Genomic DNA, 24,079 nt, shown 5'->3' with positions numbered 1-24,079 from the left:
CGTGGGAACGACTCTCACTCCCGCGGCTCCTCCTCCAGCTCCTTCCGGGCTGGCGAGGGCCGGCCGCTCGCCCCGCCCCGCCCCGGCCCCGCCCCCAGCCCCGCCCCCGGCCCCTTGGCGGCGCCCGGACTCGCCCCACGGCCTCGGGGAGCGCTTCGTGGCCCCATTCCGGGACGCTCGGCGCATCCCCAGCATGGTCTTTTCTGGAGAGACTGCGGGTCAGAAAGATGGCCAGTGGCGCAGGGATCGGAAGGGACAGGCCTGGCACCCAGGTCTTTGAAAGCCCCAAGTGAGTGCATCTGGGGGGACGGCCGCCAGGTACCCCAATTTGCATATGTCTCCACTCTTCTGACACCCTCGTGACAGCGCTGCTGAAGAGCTGAAGTCTCCAAAACTGGCCAGGAGAGGGCAGAAAAAATGGCCCGGGAAACGGGTGGTAGCCCTGGGACGTTTCCTATGCTCCTCCGTACTGTGTGACCAGGCGTTCTTTAAGTGAGTATCATACTGAGCACATTCACTGTGCGGGGGGTGGGGGGGGTCGGGGGGCGGTGTTGGCGAGGGACGGGGAACCGACACGGTCCCACATCCCTAAGGAGACTGTGATCTGGTGGGGGGCCCTATGTCTGCATCTCACTTCCTTGAGCCTCAGTTTCCCCCTCTATAAAATGAGGCATCAGTAATTTCCACCCCTTCTACCATCAGAGATGCTTCTGAATGCCCCTCTGCCACAGCCATGTGTCAGGTGAGGTGATTCCCAGGGAACGCCACGACCTGGATACCGGGAGTGGGTGGGGGGCCAGTTAGCCAGCCAAGCCCCGGGTGAGGTGACACCTTGGGTCTGCAAACCCAAACCTGCCCGCTGCAGTGGGTGCTCCCGTGGCTGGCAGTGCTCACCGTAAAATGAATTTGCAGCCCCAAGCCCCCTTTGATCTGGGATTATGATGCTCTTTAGAAGGACTAATTATCTCCCCCACAGCCCCAGGAAGCTGGTCTGGTTTCCCTCCTAAGACACAGGGAGCTGAAGCAACATCACCAGGTGAGAACTCACACCGTCTCAGGGATGTCCCCAACCTCCCCTTCCAGGCAGCACGCACCCAGGCCTGGCTCTGTAACCCCTGGTTCCCATGGGGCCCAGGCCTGAGCTCTGGGAATGTCGAGGTCACTGGCATATGGCTCTCCACCAAGCTGTGGGAAACAACGAACTTCCCTCCACCCAGCCCCAAGTATCTCAAACTGTTCACAGGTGACTTTCCTATCTCTGGGCAAGGAGCCCCGCCTCTTCGAAAGCACTGGGGTCTGGCCACCATCCATAATGGCCTTGCCAGCTTCCACCCCCCACATCTTCCTCACCCTCCCAATAATGGGGAAACTGGCCCAGTTGTAGAGGGCCACAGGGCTGCCCCAGACCCCTTACCCCTGTCTGAAACCCCAACTGCCCAGTGGAAAGCTGACCAGTAACACCAAAGGAAAGCTGACCAGTAACACCAGCCAGGGAAGAAAACCACTCACATGGTTAAACACCCACACCATGCTAAGGGGAGGAAGCTGACCTCACACCGAGTGATAGGAGATGCTGGGAATCCCTCAATTCTTTTGCCTTTTCTGGGATAATATGCACAACAGAACAAAAGAAAGATTGCTCTGAGCCAGCCTGAGGGGAGAAGCTGGGAATGCCCTTGCATTCTGGAGACACCCGGTACAGGAAGTGTCTGTTCCAGATGTCTTCAGGGACCCAACTGAGGACATAAATGAGTGAGGTGGGCAGTACTTGGCTCGCCGTGGGTTTGTTTCTTAAGGGCATTTAGGTTGTATTCTTTGGCTTAGACAACGCTTTGCATAATAAGCAGGTAAGAAGGTGCTTCCACAAAGAAACATGCTCTTTCCCATGTTTCTTGAGGTACATGGAGCTCTTAATCTATCTTCCCACGTTTGATAGACATGCAATTGTCTCTGCATTCCATGACAAGAAAACAGCAACACAAACATGAATATGTAGTAGCGCTTGCCACTTTTGGATTTGGTGTTAGGGAGACTTTAGGGAGTGGTGAGGACTGTGGCAAATAAGAAGCAGTAGATGGCTGTCATGCAGGAATGTGGCTCTAGTGTCACCAGAGGGTTTTTTTTTTTTTAGAGCTACTAGGAATATGGATTTTTAGGTGTAATCTAAGTTCAAAATGTTGACAACTCTTTAACAAGAAGAAGAAAGGGGAGAGGGAGAAGGAGAGGAAGGAGAAAGAACAATAAACAGGTCTAGAAGTTTCTCTCTAGCCCATTGGCCACCAGTGCTCACTTCACTGCTACATCTTATTGGTCCCCCTGCAACCTCTCGGAAGTCTGCGCATGCTCTCTACTTACATTTCAATAATCCAAGCCATTTCTCAAGCCCTCAGGCCTGGGGGATTTCTGCCGCTGTCCTTACTCAGCACAGCTTTGGCCTGGTGGTGTGTGTGCATGCATGTGCATGTATGTGAGTGTGTGTGTGTGTGTGTGTGTGTGTGTGTGTGTGTGTGAGAGAGAGAGAGAGAGAGAGAGAGTGTTCCCCCCTTTTAGGACCAGGACTTCAGATGGCAGCTGGACCCAACTTCCAACACTTCTGGGGGTTCCCAAACTGCCCAGGCCTCCACCAGTCAGTATTGGCAGTCCCTGCTCCCAACTCTGCTAGCAGGCAAACCTCAGAGCAGCGGCAGCCTGCAGCCTTCCAGAAAAAACCATCTGCCTTGGGTGGGAGGTATTTCTTCCTTGTGGTATGTTTCTCATTACGAGGATACCCTGGACCCAGGAGATGTTTCTGCTCAGTTCGGCAACAGGAGATCCAGGAGCCAGTGACAACCCATTTTCTGCCGCGAGCATTTGGGCAGGCCCTCCAGGAATGATAACTCAGGGTGGTTTGGATTGGAGGCTCCAAGACAGGGCCAGCTTCTGAGTGTGCAACCTGGGTAGGAGGGCCCTGCTCTTGGGTTAACGCTCCGCTGTCATCGCCTTGAAATTCTTAATTATTTTTGAAGTAGGAGCTTCGCACTTTCATTTTGCATTGGGATCTGCAGATTATGTAGCTGGTTCTCCTCCCAGAAGATCTTCCCAGCCTCTCTGGGGGATGCTGGGAATTGACGCTGGAGACAGCTGGGCCTGAGATTTGGCTCATTCTGTCCTCCAGGGTACGTTGTGTCCGGCCTCTGCAAGGCAGCAGGAAGGGAGGATTTGGGGGGTTGGGGAAGGCAGCAGGAAGGGAGGATTTGGGGGGTTGGGGAAGGCAGCAGGAAGGGAGGATTTGGGGGGTTGGGCAAGGCAGCAGGAAGGGAGGATTTGGGGGGTTGGGCAAGGCAGCAGGAACTGTCCCCATCCATTCCTCCAGACAACTAATTAAGGAGCAATGGCAGAGTGGGAAATTGGGTAGGGGGATGGCAGTCAGCCAGAGGGTGGGAGGATGCTCTGGTTCTGAGCTCTGAGGCCAGACGGTGTCCCCATGACCCTGAACTCAGGAGGCCAACAGGGTATCACCAAGAAAACACAAACAACGCGGGGGACAAGGATGCTAGGGATCAGTGCAGTTCCCATTCACAGTAACCCTTGGCTTCCAGGGAAGCTTCCTTTAGAATCCTGGAGAAAATGAAGATAATTTGACAAAACCCTGAAACATTGTATTAAAGGACCCCGCTATATTTGATATGTGCTCAAAGTGGAATATTTGAACCCACTGGCGTTTTTCATGTATTTTTTTTTCTTTTCTTGGCTATGCTTTTGGTATTTGTAGAAGAGATTTTACTAAGATCTTCCAGCCAACATTACGGTAGGCTCTCCAAACATCTGAAACTAAGTCAAAGGAGCAACCCTAGATTCCTAGGAATCTGCACAGTTTTGTCTGTAACACCTTCGGGAACTCCTGCAACACTTCCCGGGAGTCTGGAGACGCCGGTAGCAATGCCAGGTCCCCATTAGCTTGTGTGTGACTGTGGGAAAGGGCCTTTCGGTCTAAGCCCCTCACTGGCAAAGGCAAAATGAAGGGCCGGGTTAGTGGAGGTGAAAGCATTTTTTCTAGTTCTGTCCACCATGGCCGCGTTGGTCTTTTCTGTCCTTCTATGGTGGCTGTGTGCGTATGTTTTGTGTGTGTGTCACTAGCAGTGACAGCAGGTGTATTCGTTATCTATTGCTGCATAACAAATCACCCCCAAAACTTAGCAGCTTAGAACGTCCAGCATTTATTATCTCTTGGTTTCTGTGGGTCAGGAATCCAGGCATGGCCGGGCTGGGGCCCTGGGGCTCAAGGTCTCCAACAGGCTGCCATCAAGGTGTCTACTGGGGTTATAGTCAACTCAAGGCTCTTCTTTGGGAAAGATCTACTTCCGAGCTCACTCTTGTGGCTCTGGCAAGATTCAGTTCCTCCTGGGCTGTTGGACTGAAATCCTCAGCTCCCCGTTGGATGTTGGCCGGAGGCTGCTCTCAAGTCCTTGCCATAATAGAGCTAGAAATCTACTCACAAAATGGCAGCTTGCTTCCTGGACACGCCTCTGAGTAAGAGCGGAACAGGGTATGTGCAAGATGGATGCCACACTCTCTTTGTAACCTGATCTCAGAAATGACATCCATCACCTTTTCCCTGTTCATCAGAAGTGAGTCACTAGGTCCTGCCCTCCCTCAATGGGAGGGGTTATAGGAAGGTGTGAATACCGGGAGGCAGGGATCATTGGGGGCCATGCTGGAGGCTCCGCACCGCAGGAGGCTAGGGACAGAGGCCTCAAATCCTGGCTCTGGCACACACTAGTGTATATCTCGGACAAATGATTTTGCCTCTGGAAGCCTCAGGTTCTTCATCTGTAAGATGGAGAGGATAGTGGCTACTCCCTCGGAGGGCTGTGGTGGGGGGTTTCAATGACAAAACACACATGCCGAGCTCTGAATGGTGCCTGGCACAGGGTAAACCCTCGAGAAATGGGCTTGGGGGACATTGCTGGAGGAGGCTGGAGGGATATGCCCATTGCTTCTAAGTCAGACGGGCACTCCCTGCTATCTCCATGGAGATCTGCAGATTTGTGACTTGGAAGGCCTTTGGCAGGCCCTGGGATGCCTTTGTGACCAAGGCCACCAGCAGGGATGGTGCTGGTCTTCCCTTGGCCATCCCAGTAGGACTCAGGGGCACAGGTGCAGCAGGCGGATTAGACAGGATTTTCCTCCAAACCTATTTAGACCTTTGCCCTATGGGGACAGAGGATTTTACCCCAGATCCATCCTGCCATCTGGCCTGGTGAGGCCTTCCTGGCTGGACACTTTTGTGCGCCTGTCATGGGCTCACTGGTACCCTTTGACGATCTTCTCGGGGCCCCAAATGACCTGGCAAAGATCCTGATCCCCTCTGGGGGCTTCCAAAGGGCCTGCCCTGGAGGCCAAGGCTTAGCTCAGTCCTCGGGCAAAGCCGGGCATTGAAGCATTTTTACAGAGTGCAGCTGGCCTCCACGTCCTGCCTGTCGGACTGACTCGGGTCCCAAGCTAGATTCTCAACTGCAACCAGAGGAAAAAGCCCTCATCCAGGGACCACAGATCCCCCCATCTCCTCTAAACCCCTTTCTGGGGGAGTTGATGTCAAGGAAGGAGGCTTCTGCAGGAAGTTAAAATGTTGCAGCTTATTCAGAATAAAAGCAGTAACACCAAAATACCATGACTTACAATAATAATACTGGCGAACATTGACATAGCACTTACTATATGTGTTCTAAGAACTTTACACATCCATTTATCCCTCCCAACAACCCTAAGAATTACAAGTATACTATACACTTCATTATCATCCCCATTTACAGATGAGACAGACACAGAGAAGGCAAGTCACTTACCCAAAGGCGCACAGCCAGTGAGTGATGCAAGCAGAGCTCAAGCTCATGTAGTCTGGCTGCACACTCCATGCTTATAGCCACGATGCTACTTTGGCAACAGGTGTTATCCGCTGAGCACTCACTTTGCCCCAGGGACTGCTCTTTCTAGCTCATTCAACCCTCCAAGCCACCCTATCTCCGTGTCCCAGATGAGAAAACAGGTCTATGGAGACAAAGGGTCTTACTCAAGATGATGTGGCTGGTGAATACAAGGTTGGGAGTCTAAACCTCAGAAGTGAGGGCTGTTATCTGGGGAAATGCCTCCCATGTCAGAGTTAGAGAAAATGCCTGCCTGTGGGCCCGGTGGAATAGACTGATCTTTCTCACCTTAAGACAGGACTCAGTGAGGGCGCCTGGGTGGCTCAGATGGTTAAGTGACTGCCTTTGGCTCAGGTCATGATCCTGGGGTCCCGGGATCGAGTCCCGCATCGGGCTCCCTGCTCAGCAGGGAGTCTGCTTCTCCCTCTGATCCTCTTCTCTCTCGTGCTCTCTATCTCTCATTCTCTCTCTCTCAAATAAAAAAATAAAATCTTTAAAAAAAAAGACAGGACTCAGGGAATGCTCGGCAAGGTAGCTAGCTGGGTGGGGTGGGTCCTCTGCTGCCCCCGGTGGCCACTAGCAGTACTTCACCTCCAACTGGTTCAACAGCAAGTTTGAACCAGGGGTTGGTGGCTCCTGGGAATGGGGCTGGCGTCCACCACCGCCATTTTCAGACCCTGTGTCTCCACTTCCTATGTGTGACTCAAGAGGCACAGAGGGCCACGGGCCAGTCAGTGCCTGAGATAAGAATAACATGTACTGTTTACTGAGCACTTCTGTCTTTGTGCCGGGAACTCTTTTGCTAGGTACTTGTTACTTACATGGGTTGTTTTTTTTTTTAATTTAAATTCAGTTAATTAACAAATCGTGTATTATTAGTTTCAGAGGTACAGTTTAGTGATTCATCAGTTGCATATAACACCCAGTGTTCATTACATCAAAGTGCCTTCCTCAGTGCCCATCCCCCAGGTACCCTGTCCCCCCTAACCTCCCTCCCCTCCAGCAACACTCTTTGTTCCCTATGATTAAGAGTCTCTTATGGTTTGTCTCCCTCTCTGATTTCATCTTATTTTATTTTTCCCTCCCTTCCCCTATGATCCTCTGTTTTGTTTTTTAAATTCCACATATCAGTGAAACCATATAATTGTCTTTCTCTGTTTGACTTATTTTGCTTAGCATAATACCCTCTAGTTCCATCCACGTTGTTGCAAATGGTAAGATTTCATTTTTTGATGGCTGAGTAATATTCCATTGTATACATACACCACATCTTTATCCATTCATCTGTTGATGGACATCTGGGCTCTTTCCATAGTTTAGCTATTATTGTGGGCATTGCTGCTATAAACACTGGGGTGCAGGTGCCCCTTCAAATCACTATGTTTGTATCCTTTGTGTAAATACCTTGTTATTTAAATGTTATTTAATTTGCCAATGCACAGAGCTAGAACCCTCATTGTTAAGGGTTATTAGTAATATTGGATAAAGCACTGTACTCATATTAGCTCAGTTCAATCCCCACAAAACTATATAAATTCTATCCTTATCCTCACTTTATCAGTGAGGAAACCAAGAAATAGAGAGGGTTAGTAGGTTGCCTGAAGTCACACAGTACTATATGGTGGAGGCAGGATTCCGCCATAGGCAATTCTGGCTCTAGAGAGTCTGCTCTCATAACTTTTACTGTTGTTGTTATTATTATTATTGTTGTTGTTGTTGTTGTTGTTGTTTCCCAGTTGAAGAATCCAAGGCTTAGAGGGGAAAAAGGATTTGTCTAAGATCACATGGCTGGTCAATTTAGACCTAGTACTTCAACCGAGCCTGTCTTCCTTTATCCATCCATTGACTCAACAAGTACTGATTATGCACCACCAACCAGGTGCCAGGCACAGCACTGGGCTCTGGAGGTGAACCCTGTGTGATCAAGCCTGCCGTGGGCCCCTGCGGTGACACCATCCCTCTCCCCACTTCATGCCCATGGCCATTACCTGCAGAGCGCCCATCCAGGGCGTGTGGGAGGTTAAAACTAATTGGACTGGGGAGGGGCTCTTGTGAGGGGCTGTGGCATGGAGTTCCGCACCTTTCTTGCTGCAGCTGCGCTGTACTTAGCAGTGAAGTTGAGCAAGTCAGGCCACTGGGGGGCCTCAGTTTCCTCACCTGTGAAATGGGGGTAAGAGTACTTGCCTATTCCCCTAGACTGTTCTGGGAAGAGCAAAGGAGACCCTAGATGGGAAAGCCCATGGAGCTGCAGAGGGCAGATGGAAGACAGCTGGGCTGTGGGGCCAGTTTAGTAAAGGAGCCATTTGCTCTTGTGCTTGTTTATTTTATTTGGTGGGTTCGCACTCGGTGTCTGCCACGAGTCCACTCCTGTCCTAGATGCCGTGGGAAGAGGCAACGGGACCCCGGCGTGTAGGAAGCTGACACTCCCCTTGGATGTTAAGATGAGAAAGGAGGACTACTGGCCAGTTTCGATGCCACAGATGCTTTATCCCTGGGGCTATGATGGGCCTCTGCCACCCACCTCCCCAAGGAAACAAAAGGATCCCCAAGACAAGCCTAGGGAACCGCTTCAAGATTCTTGCAAGCAGGGCCGGCGCCGAGGCCAGAGATGTTGGCCTGTCCTGCCCCTTTAAGGCTTAAAGTGCCCATCTCTCCTAGAGTGACTTAGCCTCCCGGTGGCTAAAAGCAAGTTTGAACCATGGGGTAAGAGCCCTGAGCAAAGGCTGGGCCTTTCACGTGAGTATCTCTATGCTACCGAAGAAGAGGAATTAGGCATCCCAACACTGAGGGATAGTTGTTCAAAGACAAAGCTGGCTTCTCCTAAGAAAAACTGAAGCCCAGAGAAGCTCAGGCATTTGCCCGGTGTACACAGCAAATCAGGGGCTTAGGCAGACTGATTTCACTCAGTCCTAGAGCAGTGATTCTCGAAGTGTGACTCCTGGACCAGCTGCATCAGCACCATCCCTGAGCATTTATGAGAAATGCAAATTCTCTACCCCACCCCGACCTCTTGAGTCACAAGCTCAAGGGTGGGGCCTGATGGTTTGTGTCTAAACAGCCCTCCAGATGACCCTGATGACGATAAACTTGAGGGCCACTGCTGTGCCCAGAGGAATGGCTGCTAGATCTTCATGTCCTTCTGAGGGGGGAGAAACGAGGCGGTGGAGCATAGCAAGGTCACTTTCTCGGTGACTGTGGCGTCACAGTTACATAACCACCCCTCCCCCACCCTGACGGATTTTTGCACCCAGACTCCAAACTCCAGGGCCCTGCCTTGTCAGGAGGCCACCTGCCTGGGCTCCAGGAGGCCTGTCCGCACACGCCCGGGGCTGCTTTACCTGCTTGTCCGCCTGCCTGCCCGCCCACCAGAACCCAAACACGTCAGCCGGAGCAACTCCTGGCTTCTCCAACTCTGAACGCAGAGCAGGCCTGGCCTCCATTACCAGCACACAAGAAGATTTGGGGTTTCTGTGGCTGTAAGTGCCCCCAGCAAGGCCAGGAACAGGCCTGACTTTGCCCCAACCTTCTCCAGTGTGGGCCAAGCCCAGGGAGGAACGCAGAACGTTCTTCACTCTGGACATCAAGAAGTAACTTTAGGCCCTGGTCTCGGGTTCTCAGGGCAGAAATCTGCAATGGCCTCTCGTCCCAATGGGACTAATTAGAATTTGTTCTAAATTCTTCCCTTTAAATATCTTTGGAACTGGTTTCAGGAGGCAGATACATAGGAAAGACTGGCATCTTCCCCTGAACTTTCTCAACAAAGCAAACAAGTAAAAATGTGTTTTGCTAACTGTGAAAGAAGCTGTGTTCTTTTTTGTTTTCAAAGACCTGAGCTTTGAAAGTGGAACGTTTCTCCCAGATCAGGGGCTCAGTGGAGGGATTCACAGGTATTCCTGAGGTTGAGGACAAGCCCACGAGCTGCTGCATGGGCTTCTTCCCACCTCCCCTGCACATTCAAGAAAGGGACAGGTCTTGAACTTGAAATATGCCCCCAGTGCCAGGCACACAGCAAGCGCATAATCAATTTTGTGGATTCATGAAAAGTTCCCGAGTTCTAGCTCAGGGCTTGCCAGCTGCCTTGTGCCAAACTTAATATGCCCCTTCCATCACTCCAGTCCCTTCCCATTTCACCTAAGAGAAGTGTCCCATGTCCTAATAAATAACAATAGGTTCCATTTACTATGGGGTCCGTGGTTATGATGGACCCTTTAGAAGCACTGTTGCATTTAATCCTGCAACTTCCCTGTAAGAAAGGGAGACTGTTATTATACCCATTTTAACGCAGAGTAAGCTGAGGGTAAGGGAGAGGAGCAGAGATTGCACACTGGTGGCCCTAGAGTCAAATGTGGCCTAGGAATGTATTTTCTTCTCCTAGCACTCTAAAAAACATTTAAAACACCAGTTGCCAACATTTTGTTTTATTTTATTTTATTTTATTTATTTGACAGAGAGAGAGAGAGAGCACAAGCAGGGGGAGCGGCAGGCAGAGGGAGAGGGAGAAGCAGACTCCACGCTGAGCAGGGAGCCCGATGTGGGGCTCGATCCCAGGACCCTGGGATCATGACCTGAGCCGAAGGCAGACGCTTAACCCACTGAACCACCCAGGCATCCTGAGTTGCCAACATTGTAAAATGCGGGTAATTTACACCCCAAAACTGAGACATTTAGCTTTACTTCGGAAAAATCAGGAAGTCTGATAATAGGGAACCTCTATTCCACCCCATATGGTAACAGTGTGCCCCCCATCCCTCTCCCCGCTTCATCCCCACTGCTCCCTACCATCTTACCCCAGGCTCCCTCACTCATGTAAGTGCTCCAGGCATGGAGTTTACAACCACTAGTCTTAGGCCACAGTTAAGGACAGGCAAAGTCAGTGCTTATCCTGAGTCCATCTGTCTGTCGGGATACACCTCATACACCTCATCAGTGCTCACTCCCGGGAGCTCCCGATGTGGCAGATCAGACGGGGCAGGAGATGTTGGTGTTTGTTCCACTGGCTGGGTGACCTTGGGCAGACCCTTTACCCTCCCTGGGTCTCCCTCCCATTGATACAATTAGGAGGCCGGACAGGACGTCCTATTAGCCTATAGCCAAAGCTCCTGGCAGCCACAGAGCCAGCTGGGAAGCTGTCCTAGGGATTACAGATAGGCCAGGGGTGGACTTGCCCACCTGAGCTATCCTGTAGATGTGAGTACCTTCTGGCAGGGGGGCCCTTGTCATTAACCCAGAGCTTTGCCATCAGCACCATCAAGGGCCAATGGTCTGACCCCTCCCAGGGACAGGAGGGTGGGTTCCACCCTTGGAGCAGCGTCCAGCAGCAATAAGCTAATTGCACAGAGCACAGAGCCCATCAGAGACGACGCAGACTCTCTGCTCTGAGATGCAGGATGCCTGAGCTGGGAGGTACAGCCATTTTGTCCCTGCCTAGGTCAGCGTGAGGACAAAGATGCCCCCCAGGCACTGGGCAAGGCAGTCGGGGCTCCGCACTGCCAAGGGGCAATGCTCATTCAAGTCCCAAGAACAGAGAGCATTCATTCAACCCCCCTTCTCTTTCTTCATTCTACAAACATTGGACAGGGGGCAACTGAAGCCCAGAGAGTGGGGAGTGATTGCGAAGGTCACACAGCACAACAATGCCGGTGTCAGGTGAGACCCCAGGCTTCTCGAGCCCCTTTATGGAGTACTTCCCATATTCTGTCTCCCTCAGGAATCTAGAGCCCTCCAACTTCTTGAAACTGGACTTCAGAGGGGGTGGAGTGGCCAATGTGGGCGGCAGGGAGTGTGTGTGGTCCAGAGACCTAGCGTGGGGCTGGTGCACGGTCCTAAGACACACAGCATGGCAGAGAGAGTAAGGACCTGCAGGCTCAGGGGTGGCGTGAGCCGCTTCAAGCTTCTAGAATGGAAGCTCCGTCTATAGGAAATTTGGCAAAACTGGCAGCCAGCAGCCCACATTTGGCTCACAGACATATTTTGTTTTTTCCCACAGCATCTTAAAAAAAATTCACATTAGCTGCCAACGTTTAAAAATCAGGGGATTTCACATAAAAGACGGGATTTCTGGTTTCTTTTGCAGAGTCTCGAGATCTGGCCAAAGCTGGACCACATTTCCACCCGGCAGCGACTGGCGGGAGCTAGGTACACTCCGTCTCATCCATCATGCTCAGACACCTTTCCTTGTCTGTGTGACCACCCCGCACATGGGCTTGGGGATTTCAAAGGCTTCTCTTCTGCTGCCTGTGCTGAAGTCACCCCTCTCTCATCCTGGTCAGCAATGTTTCTCAACCTGAGGGTAGTTTTGCCCCCCAAGGGACATTTGTGTAGAGACATTTTTGGTTGTCACAATTGGGGAGGGAGGCTGCTTCTGGCATCTAGTGGGTAGAGGCCGCCGGGGATGCTGCTAGGCAACCTACAGTGCACAAGATGCACAAAGAGTTATTCAGCCTCAAATGTGAGGTCGGGAATCCCTGAGCAGAGTCATGAGACACCAAGAGCCCCCAGGCCAGGAACAGGATCCTGAGACGAAGGGTCACCCATGTTGGCCATGTGCACCAAGTCCTTTTCTGTAATCAGGAAAGGCCTGGAGCACTCCCTTGGTGGAGCTAAGGGGAAAGGACACACTGTGGCAGCCACTTGTGATTCAGGGTCGGAAATGAACGTTAGAAGGGGTCAAGCAGAGAGAGAGAGATCCACAAGCCATGGACATCCCAGAGCCCTCCTGGAAACCCGGAGCTAACTGGCCGGAATGGGCCTAGGGCCAGGTATTTGTTCACCATGCATTTATGAAGCACTGACTGCGTACTGAGCACTGCGTTAGAAAAGTGGGAGAAAGCGAGGATGTGTGAAACACAGCCCCGGCCCTCCAGGGTGGCCCGCCGAGGAGGGAGGGGAATGCGGAGGAAGGGGCTCCTCCAGCCAGGTGCCTCCACAGAGGCGCAGGTGTTCCTTAGCCCCGGTTTTGGAAGGTGCAATCAGGAAAGGCAGAGATGGGGAGGTGGGATTCTGGGCAGAGGAAGGAGCCCAGGCAAAGGTGTGGTGGCAGTAACAGGCTCAGAGGCACGAATCTGCAACGAGATGTTTTCTGTTACTCGGGAGGGAAACTGGCTGGAATGTGAGGGCCTGATGTTGGAGAAGATGGGGGGGGTGCAGAGTGTAAGGAGTCTCCAAGTCAAGCTAAGTGGGAGACAAAAGGCAGAGCCCATGGGGGGTTGCTTGCAAAGGTAGTGGGATAGAACTGTGACCCTGGAGAAGTCACTCTTAAATTCTTAGAGCCTTGGTTTCCTCATCTGTTCAGTGGGGATAATAAGAGTAATAACAACCATCACCTCAAGAACTTACCATGTGCCAAGGCACCCAACTGTATGTGATGTATGTAATCCTCACAGCAACCCTATGAAGGACCTACTATTATGAGTTTCATTTTCTAGAAGAGGAAACTTCAAGGTACTGGCAAATGAGCTCTAGCTTTTCTAAGGATGCTCCCAGTAGGTAACGAGGTAGGATTTGAACCTAGGCAGTCTGGCTCGAGCGGACATGCTTGCTTAGCCCTTCTGCTACTCCATCTCTCCAGAATCTTCTGAGAGAGCTGTCTTTAAGAACAAGTGGAATAAGCAGGTAAGGTGCCCAGCGCGATGCTGGTACAGAGTAAGGCAGCAGCTGGGACATTTCACACAGAGGCCCGGCCCAGGTTGATGGAGCCAAGTTCAGTCCACGGCACCAGTGAAAAAGGCACCAGAGATGTTCTGTAGGGGGGCACATGGGCTCTGGAGAGACGTGGGGGTACAGGAAAGGTGCCCCCCAGTTCAGGTGAGAAACAGCTGAGCCAAGTGTCTGGAAATGCCTCCTTTCAACCCCTTCCTTCTATCCCTTTCAACCCAGCTCAGAGGACACTTCTTTCTGGAAGTGCTCAGGACATGCCCGGGCAGAGTAATCATGCCTTCTTTCTTTTTAAAGATTTTTTTTTTTTTTTTTTTTTTTTGAGAGAGAGACAGAGCACAAGCAGGGGGAGCAGCAGACAGAAGGAGAGGGAGAAGCAGACTCCCTGCCGAGCAGAGAGCCCGATGTGGGGCTCGATCCCAGGACCCCGAGATCATGACCTGAGCTGAAGGCAGACACTGAACGGACTGAGCCACCCAGATGCCCCAAATACCTTCTTTTTTGTAGCCAGCACATTTTTTCAAACTCAACTGGCCCTGGTAGGGTATTAGGGCATCATCCCACAGTGCTTCTCAGTCTTTACTGGGCATATGCATCTCCTGGGGACCTTGTGAAAATGCAGATTCTCGGGTGGGGTCTGAGGTTTTGCTTTTCCAAGGACAAGCTCCCAGGAGATGCATATGCTGTTGGTTTCCAGGGACACACACTGTTGAGTGCCATACTCTGAGCGGAAAAGTCTTAGGGCATTTCCTAGAGGTCATTCTGCCTCCATGGACAGGATGCCCTCCAGGGCAGGGGTTTCATTTTACTCATCTTGGCCTTGGTGAATCCCAGCACTGGGGGACAAGGGGAGGGAAGAGTGTTGACCCATCAGTAGGGAGACTGCCAAGTTGAATATTTCAATCTGACCTACATCTACTCTGCTTCAGAGACGCTCCCTCCTCTCAGGTCTTCAGAAGAGGGAGGCATATCCAGCGATTCTGTATCCCAGGGCAGCCTGGGATTATTCCATTGCCACCTAACCTCAATCTAGGGTCGCCAGGTTGTCCTCTAGAAAAATATGAGATCACTAGTAAGACTGAAAACCATGTTTTTAATTTTAAGAATTAACTTACCTGTTTCAACTGATCATTCGCACTTTAAAAAAAAAAATCAGTTGTTCTGTTTTGCAACATTGAAAAAAACATAGAAGCAAGCATGCCTGTTTAAAGGTTTTCATTTTATGGGCAGATGTCAAAATAGCTGGATGCTACAATATGAATTCGGGACACCTGGGCAGCATGAGGCTACCTCTCCCAGGTCACCAGCTACACCATAACTCACTTGTTTCTCCCCCCACCCGCAGCTTTATTGCGATAAAATTCACATATAGCAGTGTGTGAGGTTAAGGTGTACCATGTGATGATTTGAAACATGTATGCATTGTGAAATGTTTACCATGCTAAGGTCAGCTAACACATCCTTCACTTCACTTAATTACCATTTTGTGGTGGTGGTGGTGAGAACATGGAAAGTCTACTTGCTCAGCAACTTCACAGATAGAATCCGATATTGTTAATGACTGCCATCATGCTGTGCATTAGATCCTCAGAACTTATTCCTCTTATAATTGGAAGTTTGTACCCTTTAACCAATAGCTCCCATTTCCTCCACGCCTCAGCCCCTGGTACCCACCATTCTACTCTCTATTTCTGTGAGTCTGACTTTTTTTCAGATTCCCCATATAAGTGATACCATCGGGTGTCCTTCTCTGAAGGCTTATTTCACTTAGCATAAAGTCTTCCATGTTGTGGCAAATGTCAGAATTTCATTATTTTTTATGGCTGCATAATATTCCACGGTGTGTGTGTGTGTGTGTGTGTGTATCACATTTTTCTTATTCATTCAACCGTTGATGGACACTTAGGTTGTTTTCATGTCTTGGTTCTTGCAAATAATGCTGCAGTGAACACGCGTGTGCAGGTCTCTTTTTGAGTTAGTGTTTTCGTTATTTCGATATTCGGTATTTCGATAAATACCCAGAAGTGCAATTGGGGAATCATATGGTAATTTCGTACTGAATTTTTTTGAGGAACCTCCATACTATTTTCCAGAGCGGCTGCACCAGTTTGCATTCCCACCAAGCAGTGCATGAGGATTCCCTTTTCTCCACATGCTCACCAACATTTGTTATTTCTTGTCTTTTTGATACTAGCATTTCTCACAAGTGTGAAGTAAGAATGTGTGGTGTTGATTTCCATTTCCCTGATGAGGAGTGATCTTGAGCACCTCTTCATGTACTCGGTCATTTGTATGTCTTCTTTGGAAAAATGTCTATTTAGTTCCTCTGCCCATTTCTAAAATGGATTTTTTTTCATATTGAATTGTCTGAGTTCCTTACATATTTTGGATCTTAGCCCCTTATCGGCTATATGGTTTGCAAATGTTTTCTCCCACTGTGTAGGTCGCCTTTTCATTTTTTTAAATTTTATTTTATTATGTTATGTTAGTCCCCATACAGTACATCATTAGTTTTTGACGTAGGTTGCCTTTTCATTTTGTTGGCGGTTTCTTTTGCTGTGCAGAAGCATTTTAGTTGAGTTTGATTTAGTCCCATGTGTTGATTTTTGCTTTTCTTACTTGTGCTTTTGGTATCGTACCCCCAAAAAATCATCTCCAAGACCAACGTCACGGAGCTCCCCTCCTATGTTTTCTTCTAGGGGTTTTATGATTTCAGGTCTTCCATTTGCATCCTTAAACAATCTTGAGTTAGTTTTTGTGAGTGGTGTTAAGATAGGAGTCCAGTGTCATTCTTTCCCACGTGACTATTCACTTTTCCCAATATCATTTATCGAAGAGATCATCTTTCCCCATTGAGTATCCTTGGCTCCCTTGTCAAACATTAGTTAACCGTATACGCACGGGTTTATTTCTGGACTCTCAATTCCGTTCCATGGGTCCACAGGTCACTTGCTCATTTCTGAAGCTAACTTTCCCTTACTATGTGGCACGTGCCTGCATGTCCTGCTCCTGTCCCGCCACTGCCAACTAAGTCAAGGAATGAAAACAAACTTTAGCATCCACTTTTAGCGAACTGATTAGGAAAGTCAAGCCTGCTCAGGGAAGAGAAAGAAAGAGGAAAAACAAAATCCGTAAACTTCGAGGGCAGTCATATCCTGTTAAACTGTCAATTGTCCCCTGTTCATATCCACGTTCCCCTGGGTAGTTAACGGCAAGCTGCATTCACGTGGTGTGTCTTTTTCTTATTAAGCATTTGCATGAAGTATTTGGTTTATCCTTACTGTTAATATTTGGTTAGCAAACCCTTGGAGGATTTCCTGGACGCAGGTCCACAGGACCTTTCTAGCTGCAATGCGGGGGCCCTGGCTACTTGGTCCCATTTTGCAGGTGGCAGCAAGACGAGCCAGCGGGGATTTTTCTGCTCCAAGTGCATTTCCTGCCCCGTGGGGAAGAGGAATCTTTGGAGACGGTGGCACCAGCAGGAAGATGCACACATCTCGGGCTGGGTGGAACACACCTTCATTTGCATCTGGAGAGACCCGAGCAGAGACCCGACAGACCTGTCCATGCTGTTGTCTGAAGTGGGTGCAGACTTCCCGAATCCTGCAAACCCATGTCCACGTGGCCCTTGTTTTTGGAACCGGGTTGCAAAGCTGTCCTCCCAGCTGGAACTCTGCATCACAGCAACCATTATTAAGAACCTACCATGCACCAGGCTTTTAGATGCACTTATCTCCTCAGTCCAAAACCCAGACCATAGAAGGCAATTCCCTTGTCCCTCTTCTGAGGACCCATGGAGGGGGGAAGTCATGGCCACAAGGCCGCACAGCTCAGAAGTGGCGGCACTGAGGCTGGAACCTGGGTCTTCTGACTCAAGGCTGGGCCCCTCACAATCTTGCTGCTTAACCAGTCCAGTGAGCTCATCACCCAACTAACCAACCAGTTGACCTGCCAGCCCTCCCCTAGCATATGCGTTCACTGGATTCCAGGCACTGGGACAGAGGGGAGATTAAGACAAGAATCCTGCCCGATCTGTATGACCTTTAGCAGATTGCTTAACACCCCCAGGACTTGAGTTTCCCCATCTGTAAAATGGAATGATAATGCTGCCTCCCTCATTGGGTTAAGTACCTGTAAAGTATTTAGCACAGCGTCTGCCACAGAGTAAGCATTCAAGAAATGTTACCTCCTAATATTAGATTAATGGGACCGTGAGTTTTTAACTTACATTTTGTTTCCAGTGTAATGTTTCAAAATTGATTTTCAAACAAAACAACTTTTTACCAAGCCTGGACCCAGGGATGGTAGAGAGGGCGGTGAGCTTGTTTCTCAGCCCAGCAAATTGATTCACACGTCACCCTGGTACATCTCTATCTTTAGCCACAAAGGACAATAAAGCAGGACTCAGCCTTCCACTTTCATCCTCCCTCTGCCCATCTGGGGAATGCGCCGGGGAAGAGAAGTCCTGACCTCTGATTTCGCAAGTGCCCAGGGTGAAGTCTGCTCCCGGGAGCTGAAAGAGGAGGCCACCCGCCCCCCCGCCCCCCGCCTTCGGCAGAGAGAAAGGTGCCCACCCGGCTACCAAGGCCTGAAGGGCTGGGACGAAGAGGAAATCTGCACTGGTGGTCAATGTCCAAGCGGCCCCAGGGCCGCCAAACAAAACTTAACTTCCTGGCCTCTTTCCTTGCAAAGCTTGGTCCGGATCCCGTGTTTGAATTCACAGGCGTGGAGGGGTTATTAGCGTTTATTTATATTTATTTTTTTTCTTTTCCTTGCATCTCCTATACCTGGCCTCCTAGTGGGTGACCCAAGAGACCACGGTAGGAAAAAAGGAGAGGGGAGGGAAGGATCAAATAAGGGATTATTTATAATGTATGTGTCTACGAGGTTAATCGCTTTGATTTCCAAACCAACAATGAACAGGACATTTCGCTGACGTTCCCAGGCTGACCTGCCCACACCCTTCATTCCCCGTGGGCGCGTCCGCTGCCCGCCCCCCTCCTCTCACTGAGTTTTCTGTAAGAACTTTCACCGCATTCACCTGGGCTTAATGATGCCATTTTCCAGAATGTCTATAAAGCTGGCTTTTGAAAGGACCTGTATTTTCTGGCTCTAGCTGTGTATTCGGATCCCCTTGGAAATAATGTGGAAGATAAAAATTGCAGTTCTCCAAACCTTGGGCTTCCTAGCCGAGAGAGACTTAGGTCCATCAGAGCAGGTCCTCAGTCCTTGTTGGCCCACAGCTGCTTCGAGTAGGCAGTGATGTTAGGGGCATGCTGTTAAGTCTGTTAGGACAGGCTTTCCAGGTGCTTCGCGCTTTGCTGGGGCCCTGCGTCCCTAACCTGCTCAGCAGATGAGTGCCTTGCTGTATGCATATGCTATCCACCTGCATGAATTGTCTTTATGGGTTTCATCAGTGGAGAGAGCCTGCCACCACTGGAGACCCTCCCAGCACTCCAAAGAGGGGGATTCACCAGTTCAGGGCCACGTCCCCATAACTCAGCGTGTCACTCTCATCCCCTCGAATATATTGGCACTGACTCTCAGCTTTGATGAGACAGCCCAGAGAGGCAGGTACGGGGACACAGTTTTAACAGTCCTTTGTGCCTCGATCTTGGACACTGGGCTGCCAGGGAGCTTCTCCCGCTGTGGCTGTTCTTGGGGTGTGACCCGGATGGACCCACCCACTAGCAGGTCCTCCTGGCTTCACCTCCAAATGTATCTTGACTCCAATGGCTTCTTGCCACGCCACCTGCTGCAGTCCTGGGCCGAGCCACCGCCCTCTCTCTCTGGGACCACGGCAAAAGCCTCTCGGTGGCCTCCCTGCCACCATCTTGCTCCTTTTCTTTCTTTTTATTTTTTTACTTTTTTTCATCTTGCTCCTTTTCTAGCCAGACTCCACCCAAAAGCCAGACTTATAGCCCATTGGACCATGTGACCCCCTGCCCAGAACTTTCCACTGACTTCCGGTTGTTCTTTGGACAAACTTGGAGCTCTCGACTGTGGCATAAATGGCATGGTCTATCCCCTGCCTGGTCCCCCCAAACCCCATCCTTCCCTGCTTTGACTTCATTCACAAACCTCCACAGGCCTCATTCTCTTGTGACTAAGCCAAGCTGCTTCCCACCTCAGGGCCTTGGCACGTGCTGCACCTCCTGCCTAGAGGGCTCTTGCCCTGTCCCATCTATGCCCAGGTCCTTCTCCCTGTTCAGGTCTCAGTCAGATGCCAGCTCTCTAGAGGGGCTTGCCCCCCTCCCCACCTGAAGCAGCCCCTCCCTTCGGTTTGGCCCCAAACTGATTACCACACTTTCTTTCTCTCATAGCATGTATGCACCTCAAGATGATTTGTTCAGTGCTCCTTGATTGTCTTTCTCTACCATACAATAAGGCTGTTGAGGACACAGGCCATCTGTCTCTCGTCACCACTGAATCCTGACCCTTCGAACAGTGCCTGGCACAAAGCAGATGTTCATCATTTGTTCAGTGAGTAAATTTGTGGACAGTTTGCACAGCATACCCCAGCAGGCATTGTCTCTAACCCCAGAATCATGGCTACCTGGGTAAGGAGACCTTCTTCCCTGGACTAACCGTGCTGGCAACCCTCTCCTTCCAATGACTTCCCATTTCCGGACAACGGAACTAGCTAGACAGACCTCGGCACGGTAGCTGTACCCACCTAGGAGCCAGACTCGGTGCCCAAGCTCTTCCCAGGCATGCAACCCTCCCGATGACCGTCTGAGGTAAGTTACTACTCTTGTACCCATTTTGCAGATGGTGAAATGGAGGCACCCACTGGCTTCAACTTATGCCAAGTGGCAGAGCTGACTGCGCGGCTGGAGCTCTCAGCTCCCCCCATGAGCATCTGCGAAGCGCAGGATCTCTCCCCGGGGAGATCAAAGCAGAGCTCCAGGGTGCGTAATGATGGCCCCCCCCTAAGAAGTGGTTCTGGGGTGTGGTGCAGAAGACTCCGTCCTCTCAGTGGCCACCACAACTTTGCAGACCCCACGCCAGGGTGCAGCTGCTGGGGCGAGCAAACAGTCGAGAGCCCCAGGGGCGTGCAGGTCAGCAGGCTCTGCCTCCCCAGTCATCTCAATCCTTCCTGGCAAACTTGGCCCGGATCCCATGGGCCTGCTGTGAAAGCAGCCACAGGCCTGGAGCAGTGGAAGAAGAATGAGGGAGGAAAGACATTACTTTGGAGGATGGAGGGGGCGGGCAGGAAGGCAGGATTACGGCTGGCTTTTGTTGGCAGAGGGGAGAAGGCGGTAGGAACCTGCCACGCTAAACGGCTGGGGCGGAAGTCCAGGGTCACAAAGGGAGAGTGAAATGAGGACATTGCTTCTTAAGGCAGCTGCTCATATCCCCCGAGGGTGCAGAGGTGGTTGTGGAGTCTTGGTTACCTTCCAGGGACCCAGAGGAAGAGGAGGGGTGGGAAAGAGAGGGGATGGGGGAAGGAAGGAGACAAGAGAGGAGGTGAGGGAGGAGTGGAGAGCAGGGAGAAGACAGGAGAGGGATGCAGAGGAGACGGGATCCTGAAAGCCTGCCTTTGTGATCCTGGTCAAGATCCTGCACCGCTCTCTCAAATTTCTTGGGACACTGATACTTACCCTATGGAAAGAAAGTCATGTTTGTAGTTCGAGAGTCTAACAGAGGCTTGACATATCACAAGTGCTTGATAACCATTCATTCCCTCTCTCTTTGCCTCCCCAACCTCACATTTGGAAAAAAGGAGATCGAGCCCAGGACTGAAAATGACTGCTTTCCTGCACATCATTCCTCATGGCCCAGACCCAAGTTCCCAGGCCTCAGCTACCGGCAGCAGGTACCCTGAAACCCAGGCGGAAGGCTTTGACCTATATCAGGTCAGAGGCCGGCATTCATCTGGAGGCTCGCCGAGGTCAAGGGGCTCTACGAAAGGGCTACCAGGGCTGAGAGGGGACACATCACCAGGGGTAGCCACAGTCCAACGTCTCCAGGTGCCCTGACCCTCAGCTGGCAAGCTGCCTCCCTGGTCCCACCTGCAAACCTTACCTAGTGGAACATTCTATGTTCCTTGTTGTTGGGATCCTGAGCCCCTCATTCAGCACACATTCTCAGATGCCCCTCTGATGACGCTGTCCCCCCAGAGCTGGGAGACCTGGGTCTCCGAGAAGGAAACTGACAAGCTGTCAATGACACATCAACCTAGTGAGGGGCTGGGGATAGAACCAGCACCTCCTGATCTGCAGAGCAGGGCTCCTTTCACTGCCTTCGGAGGGAAGCAGGTGTTCTCAGCCGCAAATCCAAACTCATTGTCAGCTGAAGGCTTTTTGTATCACTCCTGGGAGCGAGGGGGAGTCTGGGAGATGTAATCAGGATGCTGAAGCATTGGAAGTTCTGGGATATTTTGATGGTTCTTAGGGGCAAGGATACAGGGTCATTCATCCAATCAATCGTCATGAAGTAGTCAGTACGTGCAGTGCACTCAGTGCTAGGGTACCAGTCCCTACCCTCTTCAGGTCTTTTGACACTGGGATCACTCTGCGAGCTGTGTCATGGCCAGCCTATAACACCATTGCTTTCTTTTTCCCTTCTAGGGACTTAGTCCCTAGGGACTTAGTCATATGAGCGGCTTGCCCAGCTGCATGAGCACACACACGCACATGTGCCCCAGCTGTTCCCTCCAAGCGAGAGGTTCTGACTTTGGCCTGAAACGTCTTGCTCCTTTTACCAAATCACCAAGGCCTTGTCTGCTCTCCCTTGTTCTGCTCTGACTTCCTGACGCCATCTGGTTCTCAGTTCCCTGTCCCCAGCTCCAACCTGCTGACCAGTGTTGACACGGGATGCTTTGCTTTGGCTTCCGGGCCCTGGACTGCATCTTACTCTAGCTGCACGGGCACTCCTGAGAAAGGGCCCAGTTCTGCCCCTGTGAGGGACCATCAGCAAATCTGAGGCTCACCCTGATCCCTGACTTGTGCCAACTCCGGCTTCTGCCTCTCATTCTGCTCAGGAAAACTCAAGTGTTCGAGTTAGATGGCTTCAACGGATTCTCACCCTCTGTAGAATAACAGCCCCATTTTCCTTCCTGTAGCAATTGTGGTATGCCTTTGCTTTCAGAGATGTAGCAAGAATGGCATAAAGGGGGCACTGAGAGGTCAGTTCATGTGAGTGATGGATTCTTGCTTTTACCTGTGCTCACCTGAAGTCCTTCCTCACTCCTGGGTACCATTTATTAAGCCCCGTGTCAAGTGCTTTACATACATAATCTCCTCTAGTTCTCTCTTAACAACCCAACGGAGTAGGAGCGATTAACATCTCCATGGACTGGACATCGTGGGTGTGTTCTCAACACCTGTGCAGCCCCCGAGGTGAAGCTGCCACGCAGTTTGTAGGATCTGACCCTGGCCAGCTCCAGGGAGGAGCCCTGGTTAGTTTAAGCAAGTGGTTGTCACAGTGTGTTCCGAGGACCACTGGGGTCCCTGGGACCCTTCCCAGAAGTCTGTGAGGGCTCCACTTCCCAAAGCACATTTCTGCATGAGGCTGGACGATCTTCATAAACTACAACCCACACAACATATTGCAACAGCCTGAGTGCAGAAGCAGCACTCAGGTATGAGAAACCTGCTATCTTCTGTGGAGCCAGATTTTAAAGAGAATTTGCCAAAGTGTAAAATAATGCCACCCGTTTCAGTAACTTTTTTTTTTTTTTTTTGCTTTGGGAAGTATAGTTATTATTCATAAAATATGTTATTTATACTAACACATGTAATGGGTTTATTGTTATTTTTAAAATGAATAAATATTTAATCTTTTTCAGTTTTAATTTCTACCTGGTGACATGAATAAGTAGAATCCATAGAAACAATAGCTTGTAGGAGACCTCCCTAAGTTTTTGTGTTTTTTTTTTTTAAGATTGTATTTATTTATTTGAGAGACAGAGAATGAGAAGTAGCACAAGAGGGAAAAGGGTCAGAGGGAGAAGCAGACTCCCCGCCGAGCAGGGAGCCCGATGCGGGACTCGATCCCGGGACTCCAGGATCATGACCTGAGCCGAGGGCAGTCGCCTAACCAACTGACCCACCCAGGCACCCCAAACCTCCCTTAGTATTAAACATGTTCTGGGGGGGTCCTGAGAACAAAAGTCTGAGAACCGCCGCCTGGGTCAATCATGATATTCTGATAACTCTTGCCAGTGATTGGTTCAGGAGTTCAGGCCTAAGCCAATCAGCATGTGGTCTTCCCTTGGTGACAGCTATTGGTTGGAGAATGGGCATGTGACCCAATTTGGACCAGTGAGAGGGCTGGAATGGTTTGCTATGCACTGTCAGGGAAGTTTGTCCCGATTCTCTGGATGTTAGGAGCAATGCCTTGTCTTTCTCTGATGTTATTGTGAGCAGATGTGGCATCAGAACTTAAGCAGTTGGCTGACATCCAGCTGAGGAGGGAGCTGAACCCAGAGAAGGGCAGAGCCAAGAGAAATCACCAAGAATGGAGACGGAGCTTTGGATCAAGTTGACCTACATCTTCAAGTGCAATGTCATGACTTA

The 24,079-nt window shown here is 50.6% G+C and overlaps 1 protein-coding gene and 1 long non-coding RNA gene across 6 annotated transcripts in view; one reads left to right on the top strand and one right to left on the bottom strand.

The window, feature by feature from the left end:
• The window catches only part of KAZN (kazrin, periplakin interacting protein), a 1,106,439-nt gene that overhangs the window by 149,049 nt on the left and 933,311 nt on the right, over positions 1–24,079 (bottom strand). The gene's annotated exons all lie outside the window — the stretch shown is intronic.
• Positions 120–24,079, top strand: LOC113924507. 5 transcript variants are annotated; one of them, XR_003520693.1, is made up of 6 exons: positions 120–492; positions 977–1,036; positions 19,880–20,039; positions 20,328–20,467; positions 21,283–21,375; positions 23,930–24,079. It is a non-coding gene; the product is annotated as an uncharacterized LOC113924507 (long non-coding RNA). The 5 variants fall into 5 exon arrangements; XR_003520694.1 differs by having other exon boundaries at positions 20,328–20,617; XR_004820009.1 differs by having other exon boundaries at positions 21,283–24,079.

This window comes from Zalophus californianus, chromosome 4, assembly GCF_009762305.2.
Source record: "Zalophus californianus isolate mZalCal1 chromosome 4, mZalCal1.pri.v2, whole genome shotgun sequence".
Taxonomy (NCBI): Eukaryota; Metazoa; Chordata; class Mammalia; order Carnivora; family Otariidae; genus Zalophus; species Zalophus californianus.
This window is presented reverse-complemented; position numbering and strand designations above follow the sequence as displayed.